Below are 27,156 nucleotides of genomic sequence, written 5' to 3'. Positions count from 1 at the left end.
CAGTTTTCTCATTTGTCAAAGGTGGGGGTATCTGTTTCAGCCTGTTAGGACCAGACTGATCTGAGGATTACAAGAGGTAGTAGATGTAGAGTACCTCACACATGGCCTGGCACATCGCAGACATTCTTTGATAATAACCATCAATTTCAGTGAGAATTGGGGAGGGAATGGTCAATGGAACCCTCTTCAATAACAAGCTTGTGCATTGTGGAAACGTTGGATGTCTAAATTTGGGACTTACCTGGTAAAACTGATTTGACAAATTAAAATATCTGGATACTCACACCTGGGCGATATTGAGGAGGCACTGGCTCATGTGCCAGACACATATGCAGTTTTCTTTCTCATATTCTCTTCCTCCATCATTTTTCTCTGGCCTTTGCTATAGCAACCAGCTGTACTCAGGTGTAGGCTAACAGTACTTGATCTCAGCTGTGCTGTGTAGCTACTGTTTTTTCTCCCAAGGCTTTTCCACCTCAGTTACAAGAATCTCATGAAGAAGCCTGATCAGCCACTCTGGTGTGTCTGCACTAACTGGCAATGTTAGCACTTCCTGGAGTAACCCTAGACCGACGAGGCAGGAACTTGTGGATACACACTCCCTTTGTCAAGCCTCAAGATAGTTCAGAGGCATATTCCAGACAGCTCCTCAGAACATCACCAGAAGGGTTGAACTCCAGTTTCCCCTGACAGTAACCAGCTCAATATAAACCAGTCCAAGCCAACTTTGGATTGGCTGCTTTCCCTCTTTCTCCATTTCTCAGTTCCCTAACTCTCAAATCCTGTGGTCCACACCCTTCCCCCTCCTTTCCTCTGTGTAAGTTTTCCAGGCCCCACACTAATTTCCATAGTATCCAATGATCCAAAATAAATTACATCCGCAAAAGCTCTTGTCTTAGGTTCTACTCTTTGGGAGGAATTGTAAGCTATATCAGACCAAGAAGCAAGAATTTCACGTTTTTAGCTTCCCAGTAGCTATCTATTTTACACATGGGAGTGTATTATACTCCCATGCTACTTTCTCAAATTGTCCTACCCTAGCAGGAGCTCAGCTGGGAGCTCTGTGATGACCCAGAAGGGTGGGAGAGGGGTGGGGTGGGAGGGAGGCTCAAGAAGGACGGGCTATATGTAAACATATAATTAGTTAACTTTGCTTTACAACAGAAACTAACACAATTATACTCCAATAAAAAAAAAATAAAGAAAATAACCAGAATCTAAAAACAAAAGAATTTCACAATTTTGGCACAAGAGAGCTGAGTGAGACTTCAGGGATAATCTAGTGGATTCCAGCATTTTATGGATGTCTGTGCAGAAACTGAGTCAGTAATGTCTTCAAAGTCACATACCTAGGCAGGTTAGTGCAAATGACAAATCAAAATCTGAAAAAGAACCATGGGGGATGGGAAGAAGGGAAGAGGAAAGAAAGACAAAGTCACTAGGGTGATGAGAGAGAAGAAAGAGCAAGCCATTAAAACATCTAAGCGCAGTGGGAATGACATGTATTGAATCTACCCTGTCAGCAGAGCGAGCAGAGCGCAGTATCCACCCTGATAAATGCCAGGTTCCCTTGCTGACACTTGATAAAGGTTCCATCCAGCAGCACAGCGGCAGCCAGAACAGGGTGATGGTGCCGCCCGCTGGTTTAACCCCTGCTGCTCTCCAGCATGTGGCACAGAGTTGGTGCTAAATGAATGTTTGTGGAGTAATGACCAAATTAGTGAGGTCAACTCCTTAAGCGTTTCCAACATCAGTGTACACACACCTAGCACTGCTGTGTGCTTTGTGTTTGGTTGTCCAGCTAAATATGAGTGAACACCTTTGTTCCCCTTCTTTTTACATCGTTTTGTGTCTGTGCTATTAAAAAAAGGTGCAGTCTCAGGCGTTCGTGTCATACCATGTGTGGCTATCCTTGTCTGCCCTCAGTCACGTCTGACTTTCTGCAACACCAAGGACCATAGCCCACCAGGCTCCTCTGCCCATAGGATTTTCCAGGCAAGAATACTGGAGTGGGTTGCCACTTCCTCCTCCAAGGAATCTTCCTGACCCACGTCCCCCTGCTTCTCCTGTATTGCACAAGGGTTCTTTATTTGCTGAGCCATTAGGGAAGCCCTCCTTGAGTTCCTGTTTATACTTCAGTTTCTGGTTATTCAAATCTTTGACAACCTGGTTACTCAAAAGCACATCTCCACACATGGTCAGTGCCCTACCTTTTTTTTATAGAGGATTTGGAGTCCTCTTCATGCTCATTTGGGTAAAGATGCTTATCTCTTTTTTCTAGTCTCAGGTATTTTTGATTATAACAGTGCTGCTCTTCAGAAGTTGCAAATTCTGAAAAAGTTTTTCTTTTTTTAATTTATTTAGAGAGAAGCAAAAATAAAAACAAACAAACAGAAGCGACCTACTAAGTCCCGTGTGCCAGGCCTGGCAGTGTTTGTTAGCGCTAAACCGATGAAGACTGGGTTGTCTGGGTTTGGAAAGATCACAGTGTTGCAGCAGAAATGTGTCTTCATACTTGTCCCCTGTTTCTGAGGAATGAACATCTTGACTTATTAGGGCAGGCATTACCCTGGATTGATGTTCATCCTGAGTACTTCCAGAAATAATGCTGGTCAAGTGTTTCTTAGTGACAAAGTGCTATGCTTTGTCTCGGGGATAAAAAAAAAAAAAAAAAAACTTGCATTGCATTTAAAGTTTTTGTTGTTATAAGTCCATGGATCTTCCTTCTTTGGTATCCCATATTACATATGGTGGGCTTCCCTGATGGCTCAGACAATGAAGAATCAGCCTGCAATACAGGAGACCTGGGTTCTATCCCTAGGCAGGGATGATCCCCTGGAGAAGAGAATGACTACCCACTCCGGTATTCTTGCCTGGAGAATTCCATGGACAGAGGAGCCTGGCAGGCTACAGTTCATGGGATCACAAAGAGTTGGACACGACTGTCCACTTTCACACTTTCTTTCATTATATATAGTATGATGCCTGGCACACAGCATCCATGATCTTCTTCTATAGCTCCTACCATCTTTTATGTTACCTAACCAGTGTTTTATCTTTACTGTGAGCTACAGAAATAAGGGGGCTTCCCCAGTGGCTCAGCAGTGAAGAATCTGCCTGCAATGCAGGAGGCAAGGGATTGATCCCTGGATGCGGAAGATCCCCTGGAGGAGGGCGTGGCAACCCACTCCAGTATTCGTACCTGGAAAATGCCATGGATGGAGGAGCCTGGAGGTCTATGGTCCATTGGGTCACAAAGAGTCGGACACGACTATAGTGACTGAGCTCCATTACTAGTTGGCAGGAGACCTAGGATGTTTGTTTTAGGCTCTTTGAGTCTGTTCAATTGATTTCCTGATCAAATGAGTGAATGTATTATCTATTGTGAGTCTATTTCTCAAGGGTATGTAAATATATATTGTTTATCACAAACGGTGAAGGAATGATTTATAGTATTGACCAGTGCTTTTCTATCTGAGGGTCTCTGAATATGACTTTGTGGTTACCACCATCTGTAAAAGAGAGAGAAGAACCTTATGTCATCTTCAAACTGCCGGCTTCATTTTTATCTATGGATAAACAGGGGTCTGGGTAATATTTATTGAAGAAATAAAAGTAATAAGTTACCAAGAAAATGTTGAAAAAGAGTAGCTCCAACAATCTTGTTACACATGGAAAACCGAGCGGGATTGGCACAGTAACTTGCCCAAGAACTCACTGCTCAACGGTGGAAAGCTAGGTCTCAAACCAAGGTCCTGTGCTTTTGGGAGTTCTTTAGATAATAACTTGCTGTTCCTTCTAGCAAGTTTTCCTAATCACCAAATAACCAATGCAAAAAGTCTATTATATTAATTGTATTAGTCTAGGATTTTTGGTATATTTATGTACTCATTTACTTTTGACCCTTTTTTCCTACTTCTATTTTAATAATTTAATTCTTTATGGAACTTTTATTGTAAGCAGCATTAAATCTTTACTGAAAACAATCTGAGATACAGATAATAACTCAGATATAAATGAATTCTACTCACTTAACCTTTCTATACACAAAAGTTCCTTAATTTTCTTTTATTTTTATATTTTTAATTGTTCTCTCTCCTTTTTGCCAGCCTCTCAGTCTTTACCTGTTGGAAACTACTAGGGATATCAAAGTTGCTTTTGCCAAGTGCCAAGAAATATTCCCCCCAAATAGAATCAAACTGAGCAGAAACTAATGACAAGACCACATTCTTAAGTCACTGGGGAAAATGAGAAACAAAATCCCTAGGAGGACTTGTCCATGCTGAAGGTCTGTGGAATAGTGATGCACGCCAAGAGGTAAATGATGCAAAACAGCAAGTGTTTCTTGAGTGTGCAATGCTCCAAGCTCTAATAGGAACACGATATACGGCATCTCACTGGATCTTCATGTGAAGTGAATAATATCATGACTCTTGTTTTACAGGTGAGGAAAGTGAGGTTCAAATAGTCACAAGGCTAATAAGTGGAAGGACTGCAATTGGAATTCAAGATTTTCCTGATTCCAAAACCCATGCTCAGAAGAGGCTGATTCTGAGAAGGCTGGTTCATTGGCAGCACAGAATTCAAAATGTGGGTAATGCTTTGGTCAAACTCTTATTAAATGAGAGAGAAAAAAAGGAGGGAAGCTTAGATGAGGCTGTGTACACACTCCCCCTTTTACTAAAGTCCCCACAGCCCACCAGTGAAGAGAACATAATGCTTAAAAAAATTTTTTTTGATGTGGACCATTTTTAACTTTATTGAATTTGTCATAATATCACTTTGTTTCATGTTTTGGTTCTGTGGCTACAAGGGATGTGGTATCTTAGCTCCCTGACTAGGGATCAAACCTGCATACTCTGCACAGGAAGGTAAGGCCCAACCACTGAACCACCAGGGAATTCCTAAGAAAACGATGCTTCTTGTGGGGCAGTTAAGAGAGTTTTGGCTTGGAGCTGCCCCACAGTCACCTGGCTAGGAGGTGTTATGGTCAAGACCTGAAGTAACATTAGAGTTCAACCCCACCATCAGAACTTTTTCTGCTTAACCATACTTCACACACTTTTCAACAACAAGATTATCATTGTCCTAAAAACTAGGTGCCCTTGCCTCCTTCCATCTCCATCAAAACACTTTCAAATGATGTTTACTAAGCATTTGCTCTGTACCAAAAATCAGGCCAAGCATTTTCATGGACATGGAGATAAAGACAATGTGAATTCTCCTCTGGAGCCTGTGTAGCCTAAATAAAGGAGATAGATACAGTGTAAAAACACAGATAATAGTAAAAATCATGTTGATGGTGATAACAGAATTTATCATGTGTCAGACTCTTATAAGATTTAACACGCGTATCTCGTTTACTGCAGATAGCCATTGATGCCCACTCATCCCTTGGTTCCATTTAAGTTCATCTGCGGTTGACATGGACAATGATGCCTACTTAGAGCATCCTTCCTCAAGTGCTTTCATCGCTCTGCTTCTTGCCTGCCTTTCTTTAGAGGCAGGGCTTATCAGAGCATCCAGGAAATGCAAGGGAGTTAATGCTCCCAAGGGCAACCCTTAGGCAATGAGAGATGGGAGAGAGTAGCCCAGCTTCCCCATCCCTTAGGAGGATAACTCAGGCACATTCTACAAAGTTACTCAAAAGGCTCCAGTAGCTCACAGGGGTAACTTAATTATTAATGCATACTTTGTTTCTATCCTCCCTATTTTGTTCCCCCATTCGCCCTGCCAGTGCATCTGGTATAGTCTCCCAAATGAATGATCTGCTCCCAAGTCACTCTCTCAGTATCTGTGTTGAAGGATGGAAGTGGTTCTAGAAAATAAGCCTCAGGATGGTATTCTGGAATTGGAATGATCACTAGTCAGATAAAAACAAGGGGCTGATTGCTGCTTTTTAAGGTGGTGATAACCCATGCCATGGTATAGCATCCCAATTACCAAGACTTACCTGTGGTGAATTGAAATGAGATACAGATAGAACACTGTGTCTGGCAGCGTTCAGATATAGAACTGTATGCAACAGTTCTAGCCCTTGAAAGCTATGCGGACAGTGGTAATTATAAGGGTGATGGAATTGGATATATTTTGGTAAATGCCCTAGAGGTCTCGAGGGATTAAAAAAAAAAAAAGTGTAGGTTTAATTTAATCACTCTCAGCTCAGGGTGTCATGTGGAAGCCAGAAAATCTCCATGGCAGTATTTCTAATCTAGAGGAGGCTGATTCATTATCAACACAGAAGTTGGGCTGATGATTTTCTCAAAAATCAAAACTTTCTTTAAAAAGAGTAATAAGGAAGGAAGTTAATGTGACTTTCTCATCTCTAGCAGCCAGAGGGCAGACCATCATGAAAATCAGGCACAATATTAAATATATAGCCACTCTAAAGAACTACAAAGAAGACAGAATACTTAGTCCCATTAGGTGTTGTAATGCTAAGTAAAGGCTTTGATAAAGAGCAGCATTCAAAGACTTGGAAAGCAAATATCCAGGCAATGCTCCTGAGAAAATGAAGTCCCTAGATTACCATGTACTCCCCAGGTTGTAAAAAATAGCTTCGTTGTCCTTGCTAATGAAAAGTAGGCTTGCATGTCCTAGAGATCATTCAAACATAACATCTAACATAATTATCACCATGAGTAATCATCTTCCTCGATATTTTTTTCCCATCTCCTCTCATTTTCTCCTCAAGAGTGGCTAGGGTCATATTTTAGAATAGCATCCATGGCATATAGGAGGAGATAGCCTGTTGAACAAGAAGAACAGTAGAAGCTGACTGATGCATACTCAGAATGTAGAGGGACAACTAGGAAGTGAATCTTGAGCATGATATATAAGGCTAGATCAGAGAAAGTTGGTATTTGCCGATATGGAAACATGCCCATAATTTGGAGTTTAACATCATAGAAAAGACATCTAAAGCCAACTTTATTAAACTATAAGGATGGATCACTGAAGCTTAGATACAATCATAGGTTATGACAAATACAGTAGATATGACAGAGCTACCTTATCAAAATACTGAGAAAAAAGTTAGAAAGTCCATGTAAGCAAACATATTAGCAAGGATATATCAGATAAGAATGGAAACCTACCAAATAAACTACCAAACGTTACCAAAGAGAGCCCAGGGAATACTTCCCACAAGGAAAAAATAAGAAATGTGCTAAAGGGAATGATGTGTAAACATCACTGATACACTCTATTTGCTTATTATTTTATTCATGGTTGGGTGTACTCTGTTGGTCAGTGTTGATTAGGAGGTACTATCTTGGAACTAGGACCCATAGTCTCAATTACTGATGAGTTTTAGTACAGAAAATATGAGGTTTCACCATCACCAGACACAAGGTAGTCTTACCATAATTAGGAGCAAGGTCAAATTAACATTCGGAAGGATTTTAACCACCTTGGATTTGTGGAAATGGCTAATAAATCATGATGTCTCTAGGACTGATATAAATGGGAAACTCACAAACATATTTCTTGATTATATAACCAAAAGCTTTTAAGAGCTGGCCATAAGAAAACTCCATCAGGAGCTGCAAAGGGAAATCATGATCACTTATTCAGTGTCTGGTCTGAGGTCGAAAAAAGAAGGGAAGATAGGGAGCCTATAACACTCTGAATATTGCAATAAGCATTTTTCCATTTTTCCTTCAAATGAACTTATAGCTAGTCCTGTGCTGGATCTGGCTTGTACCACCATCAGGAGCAAATAGCTCATATCTCCTCCCAACTCTGTTCAGTGACACGGTGATGATTGCTCTGATTAGCCGTGAGTAGGAAGTTTATACCATGGAAATTGGCAAGTGCTATAACCATGGATTTATTTTTTAAATTTTTGTTAGTTTCCCCTTGGAAATCAGATTTTTAAACATTTAAAAGTCTACCACTACCTATGAAAATATACTAGAGTAACTGTACTATTTGGGGACATTCTTTGACAATAAAGAATATCCAGAATTTTCTAGAGATGCTGGATACAGTGTTGGCATTGATACCAAGGGATCTGAGATATTCACTTTTAAAACATCAAGGCAGATGATGGCTAGGTAGTAAATGGTATCCTGCTGACCAAAGTCTGCCTCACAATTGCTTCACTGGGTATGCAGACCCATCCTGCAGCAATGAAATAAACATGTATCAAAAAAGTCTTGCACTACAAGTGAGAAGCTTTTGCATACTGAAGGAAACCATCAACAAAACAAAACTACCAGCTTACTGAATGGAGAAGATATTTGCAAATGAGATATCTGATAAGGCCCTGATATTCAAAATATCTAAAGAATTCATACAACTGAATAAAATAAAAACAGACAACCCAATTAAAAATGGGGAGATGATATGAATAGACATTTCTCCAAGGAAGACAAGTAGATAGCCAATAGGCATCTGAAAAGTACTCAGCATCACTAATCATCAGGGAAATGCAAATCAAAACCACAATAGACACCACTTCACACCTGCCAGAATGGCTCTTATCAAAAGGACAGGAGACAACCAGTATTGCTGAGGACGCAGAGAAAAGGGGATCCCGGGGCACTGTGGGTGCGCCTGCAAACTGGCGGAGGTTGCAGTTCCAGTACAGAGTCCTCAAAACACTCAAAACTCACCACAGTGCGATCGAACAACTCCATTTCTGGGTATTTACCCCCCCCCCAAAAATAAACACACTAATTTGAAAAGACATATGTATCCCTATGTTCATGGAAGCACTATTTATGATAGTCAAGATATGGAAGCAATCTAAGTAGCCATTAATGGATGAATGGATGAGGACAATGTCTCCCTCTCTCCCCTCCCCACTCCCCCACACAAAGGAATATTACTCAACCATAAAAAAGAATGGAATCTGGCTATGTGTGGCAACACAAATGGACATGGAGTGCATTATTCTAGGTGAAATAAGTCAGACAGAGAAAAGCAAGTAGCAGATGATTTCACTTAAATGTAAAAGCTAAAAACGAACAAAGACAATGAAACAGAAACAGACTCTTAGATATAGAGAATACACTGGTAATGGCTAGAGGGAAGTGAGAGTGGGGTGTAGATGAAATAGGTGAGGGACGTTAAGAAGTACAAACCTCCGCTATAAAGTAAATGTCGTGGAGCTATAATGTACACCTTGTAACAACTTTATATGGTGATGGATATGCAGTGATCATTTCATAATGTGTACAAATTCTGGAACATTATGTTGTACACCTGAAACTAATATAATGTTATATTTTAAGTACAACTCAATAAAAATTGTTTTCAAACATCCCCTGTAGCATTACTTACAATAGTGGGAAAGTGAGAACTATAAATTCTTCAACAAGTGATTGAATAAAGCAATTGTGTACTATTCATGCAATGAAATATCATTCAGAAATAAAATTCTGATGCAGCCAATGATACGGATGAATCTCAGAAACATTATGCTGAATAAAAGAAGACAGATACACAAAAATGCATCACTTATGATTCCATTCAAATGAATTTATAGAACTGGCAAAAAACAAGCTATGCTAAAGGAAATCAAATAAGTGGATCTCTGGGGAGGGGGGTGGATCTACTGAAAAGAGCATGGCTTAATTATTTGAGAATATGAAAATATCTTTGAATGCTGATTACCCGGGAGTATACATTTCCAAAAGCTCATAATTGTATAGGCAGGGTAAGTGCATTCTATTTAAATTTACCTCAGCTAAACTTTTGCTTGTTGAGCACTTCCATTGTATCTGTCATTATTCTAAGCTCTTATATAAATCATGTCACTTGTGTCTCAGAGGAATCTTATAGACATTCTTTCTCATTTTAAAGAAGAAGCTGAGGCACTGGTAAATTAGTCAAGGTCAGACAGCAAAGACACAGTACGGCTGAGAGTCAATTCTAGGCAGTCTTAAACCAGAGCAAGGACTCTTAATGTCCATGTTGTAATCAAGCTCTCTCCAGTGTCTACAGCCTTAAATATTGACACTCACGATCATTACCTGTCAGTTCTGAAAAGTTGCCATCATATAATCTTTGCTTGGAATGGTAACAGACATTAAAAGATGCCTGCAATGAATGGTGGGTAAAGATATTGCAAGTTTAAATGGTGACTGGAGGCTCCAAACAGCATCCTTGAACTGCAAGCAGGGAGGCAAGCTGTCAAGAACCATCAAGGGGAGAAAGCTGCTCAGCGTGAGGCTGATCAGACAGCACCTAGAATACTGTAAACAATTCTGGGCATCTCAACACGAGAGAGCTGTCAAGAATTTGGAAGAGATTCAAAGAGCATCAGGGAGCATGGTTAAAGGACTGGAGGGATTGATTTATGAGGAAAGATTAAAAGAACTAAATACTTGCCTGCATAGACGGAGCATAACCAAGGAGGGACATAGCAACAACATAAATATTTGAAGGGCATATACACAGAAGGAGAAAGATTGTTAATGTTGCCCTACGGAGGTATAAATAGAAATTAGAGGATGGAACACAGGAATGAAAATGTTGTCCACATATTAAGAAACGTGTCCTGATGATGTGGTCAATTAGACTTTGAAGGAGCTTCTCAGAGGACAAGTAGAAATCCACTTGTCCAAGCCATTGAAAATCAGCCCTGACACGGATTAACATTCTCAATACTTTTGGATCTAGAAGCACAAAAGTGTGATTTTATAAAAGAATTTTCCCCACCTCCCTAAGTATACTAGGGACAATTGACAGTAAAGCTATAAGCAGTGTTTCAAATACTTTTATATTTAATATGGCAATTCTTTGGGGCAAATGTTCCACCTCTTCTACAAATCAAGGATGCTTAGTTTCAGAGAAGTTTTACAGATCGTCTAGGTATTAAGGTACAAAGCCAGGGGTCCATTCCAGTTTTTATAACCTCAAAGTGCAAATCATTTTCATGAATGGATAGACATGAACAAGTCTTGAATTTGGCAATTTTAACATACTGTGAATACATTTTTCACCAGAAAGGAGGTGGGGTGGATCAGTGTCTGACTTGCCTCAGAGAATAAGCATCTGACCCAAGGCACTCTTAGGAGGCAGATGGATTTGGGGACAACAAGATGCTTTCAAATGAGTTGTAAAACTTCAAAAACGATTGTGAGGAATGTGTTGGCTCATACATTCTTGGATTATAAAATTCCAAGCTTGCATATAACTTTATATGCATATGATAAGTCTACTTTGACTTATCATTTATTCATAATTAACTTGTTAATTAAATACATATATATGTAAACAATGTATACTATATATGTGTGTGTGTGTGTGTGTGTGCGAGCATTAGACATCGCACTGCTAATATAGCAGCTGTGGACAAATCAAAGTCCCTCAAGGAGCTTAAACTTGAGTTCAGGAAAAAGATAATGGAGAAATTCACAGAAATGACCAGTAATGATAGGTGCAGTTAAGAAAGAGAAAACAAATGAGATTGAGAAGGTAAGTTGCAGACTGGGAGAAAATATTTGCAAAAGACAGATCTGATAAGAAATGATTACCTAAAATATACAAAGTTTTAAATCTCAACCACAAGATTGCTCTGTTTAAAAAATGAGCCATAAACCTTAACAGACACCTCACCAAAGAAGATATGTAGATGACAAACAAGAAAATGAATAGATGTCCTACATCACACACCATCAAGGAAATGCCACTGCTCCTCGCATGTTAGAATGGCCAAAACCTGGACCACTGACAACACCAAATGCTGGCAAGTGTGTGCAGTAATAGGAATTCTCATCCATGGCTGGTAGGGATGTAAAATGAAACAATTACTTTGCAAAACAGTTTGGCGGCTTCTTACAAAACTGAACATACTCTTACCATATGATAAAGCAATCATGCTCCTTGACATTGACTCAAAGGAGCTGGAAACGTATGTTTATACAAACACCTGCACACAGGTGTTTATAGCCGCTTTACCCACAATTGCCAAAACTTGGAAGCAACCAAGAAACTCCTCAGTAGGTGAATGGATAAATGAACAAGTACATCCAGACAATGAAATGTTATTAGATGCTAAAAAAGAAATGAGAGATCAAGCCATGAAAAGACATGGAGGAAACCAAACAAACATTACTAAGTGAAAGAGGTTAATCTGAAATGGCTACATGGTGTGAAATTTCAATTATAAGACATTCAAGAAATGGCAAAATTATACGGGCCACAAAAGATCAGTGGTTGCCAGGGGTTGGGTGAGGGCAGAGAAGGAAGAATGAACAGGCACAGCACAGATTTTTAGGGAAGTGTGATACTGTAATGATGTGTGCTGAGTGGCTCAGTCGTGTCTGACTCTTTGTGACTCCATGGACTTTAGCCCTCCAGGCTTCTCTGTCCATGGGGATTCTACAGGCAAGAATACTGGAGTGGGTTGCTACACCCTCTGCCAGAGGATTTTCCCAACTCAGGGATAGAACCCAGGTTTTCTGCATTGCAGGCAGATTCTTTACCATCTAAGCCACCAGGGAAGCCCATTATGTAAATTAACATGTATCTACAATGATGGATACATGTTATTATACATTTGAACAAACCCAAAGAAACCTCAACACTGAGAATCAACTTTAATGTCAGCAATGGGCTTTGGGTAATTATAACATGTCACTGTAGGTTCATCTATTGTAACAAATGTGCCACACTGGTGAGGGATGTTAACAATGCAGGAGGCATGTCTGTATGGGGGCAGGGGATCATGTGGAAAATCTGTACCTTCCTCTTAATCTTGCTGAGAATTTAAAACTGCTCTACAGAACAATCCTACACACACACACACACACACACACACACACTCTCACAGAATGAGAAGATTGACTAGGATGAGGATTGTGATTGGAAAGTTTAGATCTGGAAGTCTGTGTAGGTCATGTTAGGAAAGTAATATTTGAGCAGAGATTTGATTAAAGCAAGGAGTGAGCTCCATAAAGATCTGGGGAAGTATTCAATGCATATCAGCAGAGGACAGAACAAGGGCAATTGCCAGGGTGGGATGGTTTGGTCTGTCTGTCCGAGAGACCATAGACAAGAGTTCACTGTGGCAGAGTCGGAAGGAGAATGTACAGGTGTTGAGATAGGAGATGTAGTCAGGGGATAGATTCTAAAAGGTGTTCAGTTCAGTTCAGTTCAGTTCAGTCGCTCAGTCATGTCCAACTCTTTGCAACCCCATGAATCGCAGCATGCCAGGCCTCCCTGTTCATCACCAACTCCCAGATTTCACTCAGACTCATGTCCATTGAGTTAGTGATGCAATCCAGCCATCTCATCCTCTGTCGTCCCCTTCTCCTCCTGCCCCCAATCCCTCCCAGCATCAGAGTCTTTTCCAATGAGTCAACTCTTCGCATGAGGTGGCCAAAGTACTGGAGTTTCAGCTTTAGCATCATTCCTTCCAAAGAAATCCCAGGGCTGATCTCCCTTAGAGTGGATTGGTTGGATCTCCTTGCAGTCCAAGGGACTCTCAAGAGTCTTCGCCAACACCACAGTTCAAAAGCACCAATTCTTTGGTGCTCAGCTTCTTCACAGTCCAACTCTTGCATCCATACATGACCACTGGAAAAACCATAGCCTTGACTAGACGGACCTGTGTTGGCAAAGTAATGTCTCTGCTTTTGAATATGCTATCTAGGTTGGTGATAACTTTCCTTCCAAGCAGTAAGCGTCTTTTAATTTCATGGCTGCAGTCACCATCTGCAGTGATTTTGGAGCCCCAAAAAATAAAGTCTGACACTGTTTCCACTGTTTCTCCATCTATTTCCCATGAAGTGATGGACCAGATGCCATGATCTTAGTTTTCTATACGTTGAGCTTTAGGCCAACTTTTTCACTCTCTTCTTTCACTTTCTTCAAGGGGCTTTTTAGTTCCTTTTCACTTTCTGCCATAAGAGTGGTGTCATCTGCATATCTGAGATAAAAGGTATTACTGTTAATTTAAATTCTTTTTACTCTGACTGAAGCCAGAAGCTATTAGAAGATTTTGAGCAGAGAAGGAACACAATCTCTCTTAAATCTTAAAAATAATTATTCTGGGTATGGTGAGTAATACAGACTGTAGGTTAGTAAGGACAAAAGCAAAAAGACCAGTTAATGGGCTACTGTGATTATCCAGGTGAGAAGTAAAGATAACTTGGATCAGGGCAGCAGAGGTGGAGGTAGGAAGACATGACCAGATTTTGAGGGTATAGCCAACAGGATCAGCCAATGAGTAGGGATGTGAGATGAAGAGACGTATCGTTTTATAACATATCATGATCCATTGCAACAATTCTCCCTGATTTCTTTTCTATCACAAATCCCTTAAAAATATTAATCACTGTATTTATAGCACTTGGAAATGCTTGGAATAAGAATCACCATTTGGGATTAAGGCTGCCTGGAACAGAATCTCAGCTCTGTAATTTATTTGCTGTCTGACCTTAACTAACAAACTGGCGCCTCTATTTCTTTCATCTGTAAAAAGAAGAATTCCTCAAACACAGGTTTTACAAATTGGGGCAAGGGGAAATGAACAAGGGTCTGGGCTTTGTACCACTCCAGAATTCACCCAGAATGCTTCTACTTTTACCATCTATATATTTATGATTTTGTATGTTTTCTCTAGGGAACAATGTTTCATGGGTAAAATATGAAAGAGAATGTGCTGGATTAAGTAACACATAGGGAAAACCGCTCCAATATTCGTGCCTGGAGAATTCCATGGACAGAGGAGCCTGGCAAGCTACAGTCCATGGGTCACAAGGAGTCAGACACGACTAAGTGACTAACACAGTCTCTTCTAACGTGATGACCACGGTTGTTGTTTAGTCGCTGAGTCCTGTTTGACTCTTTTGCAACCCCATAGACTGTAGGCATCACCGACGCAACGGACATGGGTTTGGGTGAACTCCAGGAGTTGGTGATGGACAGGGAGGCCTGGTGTGCTGCGGTTCATGGGGTTGCAAAGAGTTGGACATGACTGAGCAACTGAACTAACTAACTATGTACCAGGCTCCTCTGTCCATGGGATTCTCCAGGCAAGAATACTGGAGTGGGTTGCCATTTCCTTCTGTAGGGGATCTTCCTAACCCAGGGATCAAACCTAGGTCTCCTCCATTTCTTTTGTTTTCTGAATTGTAGGCAGATTCTTTACTGCTGAGCCACTGGGAAGCCCTGTATCACTTATAAACTTATGAAACATCGTGAGGAGCCAGGCACAATTTTGGGTACTTCAGAAATGTTATTGAATCCAATATGCAGAGCCTATGCTCTATAGGGCCCATAGGGTAGGGAGTGTTCTTACTTAGGAAGACCATGGAACCCTAGAGAACCATTGGATGTTTTGATATTACATATATTTTCTAAACCAGTATGTATATTGGATTTTCCTAGAGAAAGCATGTGCTATTTTCATTAATATATTTTTGTAAAAACTAAAGCAAAACCAGAAAAATCTTTTTATTGAAACATAATGAATCCAATTTTTTAAAACAAGCTTTGATCTCCAAAAATTAAGAATTGTGAGACCTGATTAAAATTGCTCCCAGTTTTCTTATTCTATGTTTCTATTGTTTCCTCTGCAATTTTACTAAGACAGAGAATCTACATGTAAATAAAAATATGTACTGCTATAATTTTATTTATACTTATAAGCATGAATTTCCATAAAAATATTTTTAAAGAGCAGGCAAGCTACACTACAGATTAATCCAAAATAAGAAGGCCTCCCACACTTTCCCCATCTACACAGGCACATTGATAAAAAAATAAAGTAGGCTGTGACTTATACCAGAAAATGTTCATTCAATTTTGTGTTTTTCCCTAATATTGATTTCCTTTTAACAAATAAGTTTGTTTAAAAATCATCTACTAGAGAGGAATCTGGCTGGGAGGAGGGCGTTTCAGGAATGAGAAACAGTTACGTGTTCAGGGCCACGGCCCATTGGAAATCAATCAGAAGTGAATATAAAACATTTCTACCATTATAGTGGAAGTTGATGAGAAATGGGATGCCATTTATGCAATTTTGACTTATAGGCAACTTTTTAATTTTCTTTTTTATTCTCCAAAGACCCGGCCAAGTCCCAGCTCTACCACAAATTAGCTTTGTGAAAGAAAACAGCTCAGTTATTCTAAGCATTAGTTTCCTCATTGGTGGAACCAGACTTGAAGCTCCAACATCGCTGAACATATATCTACGTTTTTCAAAACCACACCAGGTATTACCCTAGCACATAACAGAAGCACTGTAACTCTTAAAGGGACGGATGATTAAATGAATGAATGAGGGCTCTAGAAGTCATATGATAGGGTGAAAAGAGCTCAAGTAATTAAAGAAATTCGAAGACACAAATTGCTCATCATCCTGGTTTACAAAATTATCATATGCATAACATTGTGAAAGACATTTATAATTTTAGGTCTTATTTTTCTTATATAAAATTTGCCTCACCAAGATATGTGAAAAGTGTTTTACCAACACAAAAATAAAGGATGCAGGCCTACCCTTTTGACTATGATCTCTGAAGTAGCTCTTGAGCTTGACTGTCCTCTGACTGTACCCTTCACCAATCTGCAGATTTCAAGGACAAGCTACTCATTTCCTCCACTTCTGGTTAGTTCCCTACCATAGCGTGATTCTTGGATAAAAAAAATTTAGAGCAAACACCTGAAAGATGGGTACTGCTGAAGCCAAAGTTCTCTTCTCCACTCCTCTTTTTGTTCATTCTGCTGTCAGACCATATTAAAACCACCCAAAAGGAAAAAAAAAAAAAAAAAAAGTCAACACACACACAAAAACCATTTGAGCAAGCAGTAAATGTACCCAGATTATGTTAAAATATATTAAATATAATAAGTGTATATTGCCTTTTTCATGAATGTTGCCAGAGCTATTTTGGAGCTTGATTCAGATCCAACCTTTGAGACATGAAAGTTTTTTCTTTTTTTTTTTTTAATGCAGTTTACAAGAGAAAAGAGTTTGACTTTGTATAGTATACTTTATCCTTTGGGTTTCTAAAAGAGTATCACAAAGCAGGATGTTAGATCTTCGCCTTGTGGGAAGTGCAGTCAGATCCAGAAGGCTTTGTGAATCCAGTGGTGGGTCATGCTGAGCTCTGATCAGCTGACTGTCTTACATGGTGGCCATGGCATGTCTTGCTAAGTTTCAGACAACAGAGAGGGGAAGTCAATTCACAGGAGAAGTGCAAAGTGGAATTCTGAGATTAAATCTGCCAAAGACAAGAGGGAAAAGTGGTGGAGATGAGAAATGAAAAGTATCCTAAGAGTGACAAAGTGAACTGACTCATCTCTGAGGGTTCTGTGCTCACTGTATGTAGATCAGCCAGAAGTCATCAGCTCTTTGGATACAGCTATGACCTAAACAATGCAATCAACTCATTAAAAAGGCTTGCCCAGCTCTTCCCTGGTCCCAAACATTTAGTCAAGATCATTTCTCACACAAATTTGACATCATGTCCCTCTTACTGATAATCCCTTACTAAGCCTACAGTCAATTCCCTTTTTCATACCTTCAGTGCTTCTCTCCTGAAATATGTCAATGGTTCTTTTAATGGTGTCCTTGCTCCCAGACCTACAAACCACAAGTCACTAGATGATGTGACTTGTGCCACTTTCCAGTACACATGAAGTCAACTGTATCTTCCAACAATCCTGTGGATTAGGTATTATAATTCCCAATTTATGAATGAGATGAATTCTTAAATGGAGGGGAAAAGTTATTCTCCCTGTGGTGTGCACTTCTACTACATTTTGTTTCTATATTACTGCTCTTCCTACGTTGCTTTATGATCAATCCTTCCAGATGTCGACCTTCTAAACAGGAATGTGGATTCCTTAGGAACTGGGTCTCATATCATTCATCTTCATTTCTCTGGTGCCTAGATGAGAGTGAAAGCTATTTAAAATTTTGAAAGACAATGCGAAGTAAAATAAATAGTGTTGGTAGTGCAATAGTGCTTTAAGGAGCAGGAGGGTGGATGTTTGGTGGTGACAGGTGGCAGGTGTTTGGTCCTGTGACAGCCCTACTTTGAGTCATTTGTCATGTTCTTGAGAGTCTAATATAAGGTTTGATAGCGTACCTTTCCCCAGTGATAGCAAGACTCCAGAGAATGTTAAAAACAACAGAGCTGAAGGGTTGGGGTTGCAGGTAAGGCAGTCTTGATAGCTTCATCAAACACTGGGAATGTTTTATTGGAGAGGAGAGGCATGTGCAAGGCTCTGTGCCTTTTCTAGTCTGAACAAAACTAAAGAAATCACAAGTCTGTTCTCAGCACTGACTCACAGTCCCTAAAATGGTGAAGATGGAAAATCACTTCTCTGAGTAGCAACAAAATGAAATATTTCTGAACACCTTTCTCTGACAGGTTTAAAAAAGCAAAGGAAGTAAAAGCAGGGAGTTGCTGGCTGTGAAAAGTCTTGGATGACTGCATTGAGAGCAGTTATTTTAGTGGTGCTGGTGATAAAAATTAAATGGGGGCCTTATGGGAAATGTACATTTCCTCAGAATGTGTTGGGACAAATGCAGCTTTTTAGAGGCACTCTCAGAAGCTGGGCAGAGGTGGCAAAGAATACGAAGTCAGAACAGGGACAGGGTGAGAGGAGGAGCAGGGACACCAGAAAAGACACACTTCCAAAAGCAGAGGCGATCACATGTAAGATATCTGGGGGCAGCCTGGGAAATGCTCGATTCTAGCAAAGCAAGGAAAGGAGAAGGGGCAGGAGGAAGATAGACAAGGAGGAAGAGGGGAGAGAGGAGAGAACCCAGAAAGAACATGAGGCAGAGAGAAGAGAAAGGACACATGAGGATGTACCTTTGCAAATTAATAAGACACCACTTAATAAAGCTGGAGAGATGCTGGGGGCTACACTAACTGAGTTAGCAACCCACCTTTGCCAGTTAGTAACTGTGAGACCTTACACAAATAGGTAAATTCTCTGAATATTTGTTTCTTATTTTTTTGAAATGGGGATAGGGATATCTCTTTTACTGAGTCTTTTTATTTTAATTTTTTTCATTGGAGTATAATTGCTTTACAAAGTCGTGTTCATTTCTGCTGTGCAACAGTGTGAATCAGCTCTATATATGTGTGTATATATATGTCTTTATATATATATATATATATACACATACATATACACATAGCCAGCCCCCTTCTTGGATCTCCCTCCCACCTCCCCCCACCTCATCCCACCTATCTAGGTCATCACGGAGCATTTCGCTGAGCTCCCTGTGCTATACAGAAGCTTCCTTCTAGCTATCTATGTTATACATAGCAGTGTATATGTGCCATTTCTGCTCTTCCAATATATCCCACCCTTCCCTCTTTTGCCTGGATCCACCCGTCCATTCTCTGTATCTGTGTTTGTATTCCTGCCCTGCAAATAAGTCCAGCTGTACCATTTTTCTAGATTCCATATATATGCATTAATATACAATGTTTGTTTTTCTCTTTCTGACTTACTTCCCTCTTTTTGACAGACTCTAGGTCCATCAACATCACAACAAATGACCTAATTTCATTCCTTTTTTTGTGGCTGAGTAATAATAGTCCATTGTCTAATTGTTTAAATTAAATAATGTTCATGCAGAGTCTAGTACCAAGCCTGATATATTGTTAGTATCCTACCATAGTAACTTAAAAAAATTAGTAACATAAATATGTAGGGAAAAAGTAGAAAAAACCAATTTCCTTAGCATAATGAGTTCTAGGCATATATGTCAGCTTATATTATGATTATATTTAGTAAAGTAATATCATCAATAATTATTTCAGATAAAGAAATATCTTGTGCCTGTATGTAGGATGTTCTGTAGAGACTTAATCCTGTTGATAGCTCATGAAGAGTTTCACTGATCATATTATCGTTATCTAAATCAGAGTAGCGGTTTCCAGAAACAGAAAAACATCCTGACTGGCCTTGGCCAAGGGGATTACGAATATGATAGACAGTTGGGCAGGGAACTCAAGTGCAAAAGGGGCTGCTAGGTTTTTTAGTGGTCCAGAGCCAGAGCCAGGCAATAAGAGGACCTGCAGACAGAGCAGGTTTCTCTCTGGGTGGGCACAGCTTCTCACTACGCTTGCTTTTCTTTATACACACCAAACTTCTCTGATGCAAGTGGACTTAACCATACTGCTCTGTCTTGGAGATGGCTGCAGTTCCCTAACCTTTATCAGCACCATTCAAGAAAGGAGTCCCAGTTTGACTGTTTCCCAGTTTCCCACATTCAGGACAGAAAATATGATTGATCTTCCTAATGATAAGCAGGAAATTTGCATTGTCTAAAAAGCTGAGAGTTCAGGGCATAGGGAAAAGTTGAGAATGAGCTAGATCTCTGAAAAAAAAAAAAGTTTGCTCTGAGTTGTTGTGAGCCATTATACCTGTTTGTGTATTGAAGACACTGGAACATCTACACAGAAATCTGTTCAATGTTGTTTAAGCCTTTATAAAACTCATTTCACCCAGAGCCTCTTATTAACATCAGAACATATGATGCAGCAGTATATGATTCACAGGGCATGTGGGATTTCAGAACCAAGGGGCAGAAGGCAAAGAAACCTTAAGCATAGATGGACCATAATGATCAGTGGTTCTATGTGGTCCCATTTCACAAGTGAGGAGACCTGAGACTCAGAGAATAAAATCATTCGAGGTCATTTAGCTAGGGGGTGGCAAGCTGTTACTCAGTTCTCTGAATCTTCAGTTTTGTTCTGTTCTTTCACATCCTGCTGATCCCCAAGGGCTGTCACTGTTAAGATATTATCAACCTATGAAGCTAGCTACCACTTGAACCCCTTACCCATTAAGCCCTCAGGGATTGGCATGTTGAGATTGGATTTTTAAAAGGGAGCCAATGGGAAAAAAAATTACCTTTAATTCACTTGACTAGGGCACAGCTACTCTATAAAGCAAAGAATGCCTGGAGAATGAACCCGGTATGATACACTTCCTGACTGTAAAGTCCTTCAGCTTCTCTGTTCATTAAAACATTTCTAGTTTCTCTAAGTTGGTAGCAATTATCAATCACCAGTGACCTTTTATTAAGTGGACTCAGAGATGGGCAAGTGAAAACTACTAGAATGTGGCAGAACTCACTATCCAGACCACCCTCTTCTCCCAGTCAGCCCACCCCTATGTACAAACAATACAACATCCAGGCTTCTTAATTTTGTTGTGGGTTTTGATCATAAATCTTTAAATAAGTACGCTTCAATATCAGCCAGTAAAAGCCAATTAGATGTTTCATTTGCAGCCAAAGTATATTTATTTTTCAGAATTTGGCTGTTTAGCAGGGGATGTTTTAGGATATAAGATTAAGATAACGATGGAACAAATTTTTCCATGCTCAATTACTCCATGTGATGCTTCGCCTGAACCCTGCTACCTTCAACTTCTCTTTATTCTGTTGCATAATCTGGCTTTCAAAAACATATACTTGAAAAAAAAAAAAACAAACAAAAAAACATATGCTTGACCACATATAGAGGACCAGGACCAGCCAACCTCATTGCTGAAGGGCTCAGGAATGTTAATTCAGCCATTTGGAAGACTACATAGAAAGCTGGTTTTACTGGATTCTAGCTCTAATAGGTCTTGCTTTTAATAACTGGGTTTATGCTTTATCTTTCTGATGGATATCCATCTTGTGTTTAAAGCAATGCTCAAAATTCTCCAAGCCAGGCTTCAACAACACATGAACCATGAACGTCCTGATGTTCAAGCTGGTTTTAGAAAAGGCAGAGGAACCAGAGATCAAATTGCCAACATCTGCTGGATCATCGAAAAAGCAAGAGAGTTCCAGAAAAACATCTATTTCTGCTTTATTGACTATGCCAAAGCCTTTGACTGTGTGGATCACAATAAACTGTGGAAAATTCTGAAAGAGATGGTAATACCAGACCACCTGACCTGCCTCTTGAGAAATCTGTATGCAGGTCAGGAAGCAACAGTTAGAACAGGACATGGAACAACAGACTGGTTCCCAATAGGAAAAGGAGTTCTTCAAGGCTGTATATTGTCAGCCTGCTTATTTAACTTATATGCAGAGTACATTATAAGAAACGCTGGACTGGATGAAGCACAAGCTGGAATCAAGATTGCCGGGAGAAATATCAATAACCTCAGATGTGCAGATGACACCACCCTTAAGGCAGAAAGTGAAGAGGAACTCAAAAGCCTCTTGATGAAAGTGAAAGTGGAGAGTGAAAAAGTTGGCTTAAAGCTCAACATTCAGAAAATGAAGATCATGGCATCCGGTCCCATCACTTCATGGGAAATAGATGGGGAAACAGTGGAAACAGTGTCAGACTTTATTTTTGGGGGCTCCAAAATCACTGCAGATGGTGATTGCAGCCATGAAATTAAAAGGCGCTTACTCCTTGGAAGGAAAGTTATGACCAACCTAGATAGCATATTGAAAAGCAGAGACATTACTTTGCCAACAAAGGTCCGTCTAGTCAAGGCTATGGTTTTTCCAGTGGTCATGTATGGATATGAGAGTTGGACTGTGAAGAAAGCTGAGTGCCAAAGAATTGATGCTTTTGAGCTGTGGTGTTGGAGAAGACTCTTGAGAGTCCCTTGGACTGCAAGGAGATCCAACCAGTCCATTCTGAAGGAGATCAGCCCTGGGATTTCTTTGGAAGGAATGATGCTAAAGCTGAAACTCCAGTACTTTGGCCACCTCATGTGAAGAGTTGACTCATTAGAAAAGACTCTGATGCTGGGAGGGGTTGGGGGCAGGAGGAGAAGGGGACGACAGAGGATGAGATGGCTGGATGGCATCATTGACTCGATAGACGTGAGTCTCAGTGAACTCCGGGAGTTGGTGATGGACAGGGAGGCCTGGCATGCTGCGATTCATGGGGTCACAAAGAGTCGGACATGACTGAGTGACTGAACTGAACTGAACTGAATTCAGTTACATGTTTGCTCTTACGTGCCTGAATCTGAGCCCGTATAACATGCCAAGTAGTGGTGTGGTTCTAGCATTGGAATCAGACACTTGGATTTGAATATTACACTAATATTTGCTAGCTTTGTGACCTTGGGCAAGTTACCTAACCTAACATAGACTCAAGTTTTCTTTTTTGGAAAACAGGACTGATTATTTCTACCTTAGAGAAACTAAAAATGGATATTGCATATAGAGCACCTGCTATTCTCTCTATATATTATATTTAAAGATGTTAATTATTCATTTTTGTTCTGTCTTAGGTCTTTGAAATTGGATAGTTGTTTATCTTTTTTTCCCTCTTGTTCCTCATCTTCATACAAGATCTATTCTTTGATATACCTGGCTATCACTTCCACCTGGATCTCCTGTACCACTGGGTCACAGACTCTCTGGAAATGGGTTATATATACTCCATACTCATTGATATGTGCCTTCACCTTCCTTTCATGGGGATGAGTCTGTGTCTGCTGACTCCACTGAGGATATCTAAATTTCCAACTTTCCAATCTGGTCTATCAAGCACTTGGTTCCTATTCTTAGTCTTGATGTTGTATAGGTACCACAGGAACCATATGTCATTGTCTGGGGAATGTAGAGATTGGTTGTCTCATAAAACATATGCCAAGATTTTAAGAAGACAGAATTGATAAATACAATGTTTATGTTATCTGTGATCCATTTTCAATCATATATTTAAATCAGGCAATTTATAACTTCTATTGAGGTTTTCCAGCAATTAAGTTATTTGGAAGATTCTCCTATAATAAGGTCAGGAAGTAGATTCTATACAAGTTATTTCAGTAGAACTTTGAAATAACCAATAAACAGACAAAATACATGTGGCTGGAAGTCTGAAATCAAGGTGCTGGCAGTGTTTTGTGAGGATAAACTTCCTGGTTCACAGATGACTATCTTTTTTCTTGTAACTTTATATTGCAAATGGGAGAAAGGATCTCTTTAAAGTCTCTTTATAAGGGCATTAAGCTTTTTCTTAAGAGCTCTGCCCTACTGACCTGAATCACCTACAAACTACTATCACATTGGGGATTTGGTGTCAACATAAGAATTTTTTTGTTGTTGCTTAGTTGCTAAGTCGTGTCCAGCACTTTTGCAACCCTACGGACTGTAGCCCGCCAGGCTCCTCTGTCAGTGGGATCTCCCAGGGAAGAATACTAGAGAGGGTTGCCATTTCCTTCTCTGTGATATCTTCTTGACCCAGGGATCAAACTCATGCCTGTTGTGGGTGATGGATTGTGGATTCTTTACTGCTGAGCCACTAGGGAAGCCCTAAGAATTTGGGGGGGGACACAATCATTCTACAGCATTGTGAAAGTAATTAACTTCAGGATTGAAAATTAAAGCATTGCTGTTTTGATGAAAAGAGGTTGCTTTCAAATATAAACTGAATAGTGTGGTCAATGGAAAAAATAAAGAAATAGTATGAGTAAGACTTTTCAAATTCATACCAATGGGATTTGAAGGACGTTAGAAGGCAAAATAATTATGAATTAATGACATGCTACAAGAAAGGAGAATGGTTAAAATTCTAACAGAGAAGCATATTATAGGGAGATGAATTGTCTATATGTGATTGCAGACACTATTATGACATGAAGATATCAATCTCCAAAAGAAAACTGATAAACAGCTGGTATTATACTAAATGCGAGACATATGAAAAGGTGGTGTTAGAAAGCCTACAGTCTAATGATATAGACAAAAAGTTAGTTGAAGTGGGAATGAACGTAGAGGACTACAGAGGTCAGAGAAATGTGCGTTGGTAGCAAAGGAGAAGTATATCTAGACATATATGGTAAGATATGGAGGAGGGTAAGTGTCACTGAAGAAAGACTATAAAGGATTGATAGTCATCTTCATAGGATGGCAAGAGGATGCTCTAAGAATAGAGTAAAGGAAAATTTGGAGAAGATGATAAAATAAACAAAAGAAAAGTTCAAGGTGTTCAGGAAGTTAGTTCAGGCCCTGGGTATTTTACCCAAATGATCTCATTTATACCTCACAACAGTCAAATGGCAGATGTGGAAGTTGAAATAAGAAATAAAATAATTCACTCAGTTCAGTTCAGCCATTAAGTCATGTCTGACTCTTTGTGACCCCATGGACTGCAGCACATCAGGCTTCCTTGTCCATCACCAAATCACAGAGCCTACTCAAACTCATGTCGATCACATCAGTGATACGATCCAACCATCTCATCCTCTGTCATCCCCTTCCCATCGTGCCTTCAATCTTTCCTAGTATCAGGGTCTTTACAAATAAGTCAATACTTTGAATCAGGAGGCCAAATTACAGGAGTTTCAGCTTCAGCATCAGTACTTCCAATGAACATTAAGGATTGATTTCCTTTAGGATGGACTGGTTGGATCTCCTTGCACCCCAAGGGACTCTCAAGAGTCTTCTCCAATGACACAGTTCAAAAGCATCAGATTTTTGGTGCTCAGCTTTTTTTATAGTCCAACTTTCACACCCATACATGACTACTGGAAAAATCATAGCTTTGACCAGATGGACCTTTGTTGGTAAAGTAATGTCACTGCTTTTCAATATGCTGTCTAGGTTGGTCATAGCTTTTCTCCCAAGGAGCAAGTGTCTTTTAATTTCATGGCTACAGTCACCATCTGCAGTGATTTTGGAGCCCCCAAAATAGTCTCTCACTGTTTCCATTGTTTCCCCATCTATTTGCCTTGAAATGATGGGACCAGATGCCAAGATCCTAGTTTTCTGAATGATGAGTTTTAATGCAACTTTTTCACTCTCCTCTTTCACTTTCATCAAGTGACTCTTTAGTTCTCTTTCTGCCATAAGGGTGGTGTCACCTGCATGTCTGAGTTTATCGATATTTCTCCTGGAAATCTTGATTCCAGCTTGTGCTTCATCCAGCCCAGCATTTTCCACGATGTACACTGCATATAAGTTAAATAAGCAGGGTGACAATATACAGCCTTGAAGTACTCCTTACCTGATTTGGAACCAGTCTGTTGTTCCATGTCCAATTCTAACTGTTGCTTCTTGGTCTGCATACAGAATTCTCAGGAGGCAGGTCAGGTGGTCTGGTATTCACATCTATTGAAGAATTTTCCACAGTTTTGTGATACACACAGTCAAAGGTTTTGGCGTAGTCAATAAAGCAAAACAAAGGCTTTGGCATACTCAATAAAGTAAAAGGAGACGTTTTTCTGGAACTCTCTTGCTTTTTCCATGATCCAGTGGTTGTCGGTCATTTGATCCTCTGTTTTTACTAAATCCAGCTTGAACATCTGGAAATTCACAGTTCGTGTACTATTGAAACCTGGCTTGGAGATTTTTGAGCATTACTTTGCTAGCGTGTGAGATGAGTCTAATTGTGCGGTAGTTGGAGCATTCTTTGGCATTGCCTTTCTTTGGGATTGGAATGAAAACTGACCTTTTCCAGTCCTGTGGCCTCTGCTGAGTTTTCCAAATTTACTGGCATATTGAGTGTAGCACTTTCACAGCATCATCTTAGGATTTGAAATAGCTCAACTGGGATTCCATCACCTCCACTAGCTTTGTTCGTAGTGATGCTTTCTAAGGCCCACTTGACTTCACATTCCAGGATGTCTGGCACTAAGTGAGTGATCACACCATCATGATTATCTGGGTCATTAAGATCTTTTTTGTATAGTTCTTCTGTGTATTCTTGCCACCTCTTCTTAATATCTTCTCCTTCTGTTAGGTCCATACCATTTCTGTCCTTTATTGTGATCATCTTTGCATAAAATATTCCCTTGATATCTCTAATTTTCCTGAAGAGATCTCTAGTCTTTTGAATTCTATTGTTTTCCTCTATTTCTTTCCATTGATCACTGAGGAAGGCTTTCTTATCTTTGGAACTCTGCATTCAAATGGGTAGAATTTTCCTTTTCTCCATTGCCTTTAGTTTCTCTTCTTTTCTCAGCTATTTGTAAGGCCTCGTTAGACAACCATTCGGCCATTTTGCGTTTTTGTTTTTTTTTTTTCCCCTTGGGGATGGTCTTGATCCTTGCCTCCTGTACAATGACACAAACCTCTGTCCATAGTTCTTCAGGCACTCTGTCTATCAGATCTAATCCCTTGAATCTATTTCTCACTTCCACTGTATAATCATAAGGGATTTGATTTAGGTCATACCTGAATGGTCTAGTGGTTTTCCTTACTTTTCAATTTAAGTCTGAATTTGTCAAAAAGAAGTTTATGATCTGAACCACAGT

Source organism: Bubalus bubalis, chromosome 3 (assembly GCF_019923935.1).
Source record: "Bubalus bubalis isolate 160015118507 breed Murrah chromosome 3, NDDB_SH_1, whole genome shotgun sequence".
NCBI lineage: Eukaryota > Metazoa > Chordata > Mammalia > Artiodactyla > Bovidae > Bubalus > Bubalus bubalis.
This window is presented reverse-complemented; position numbering follows the sequence as displayed.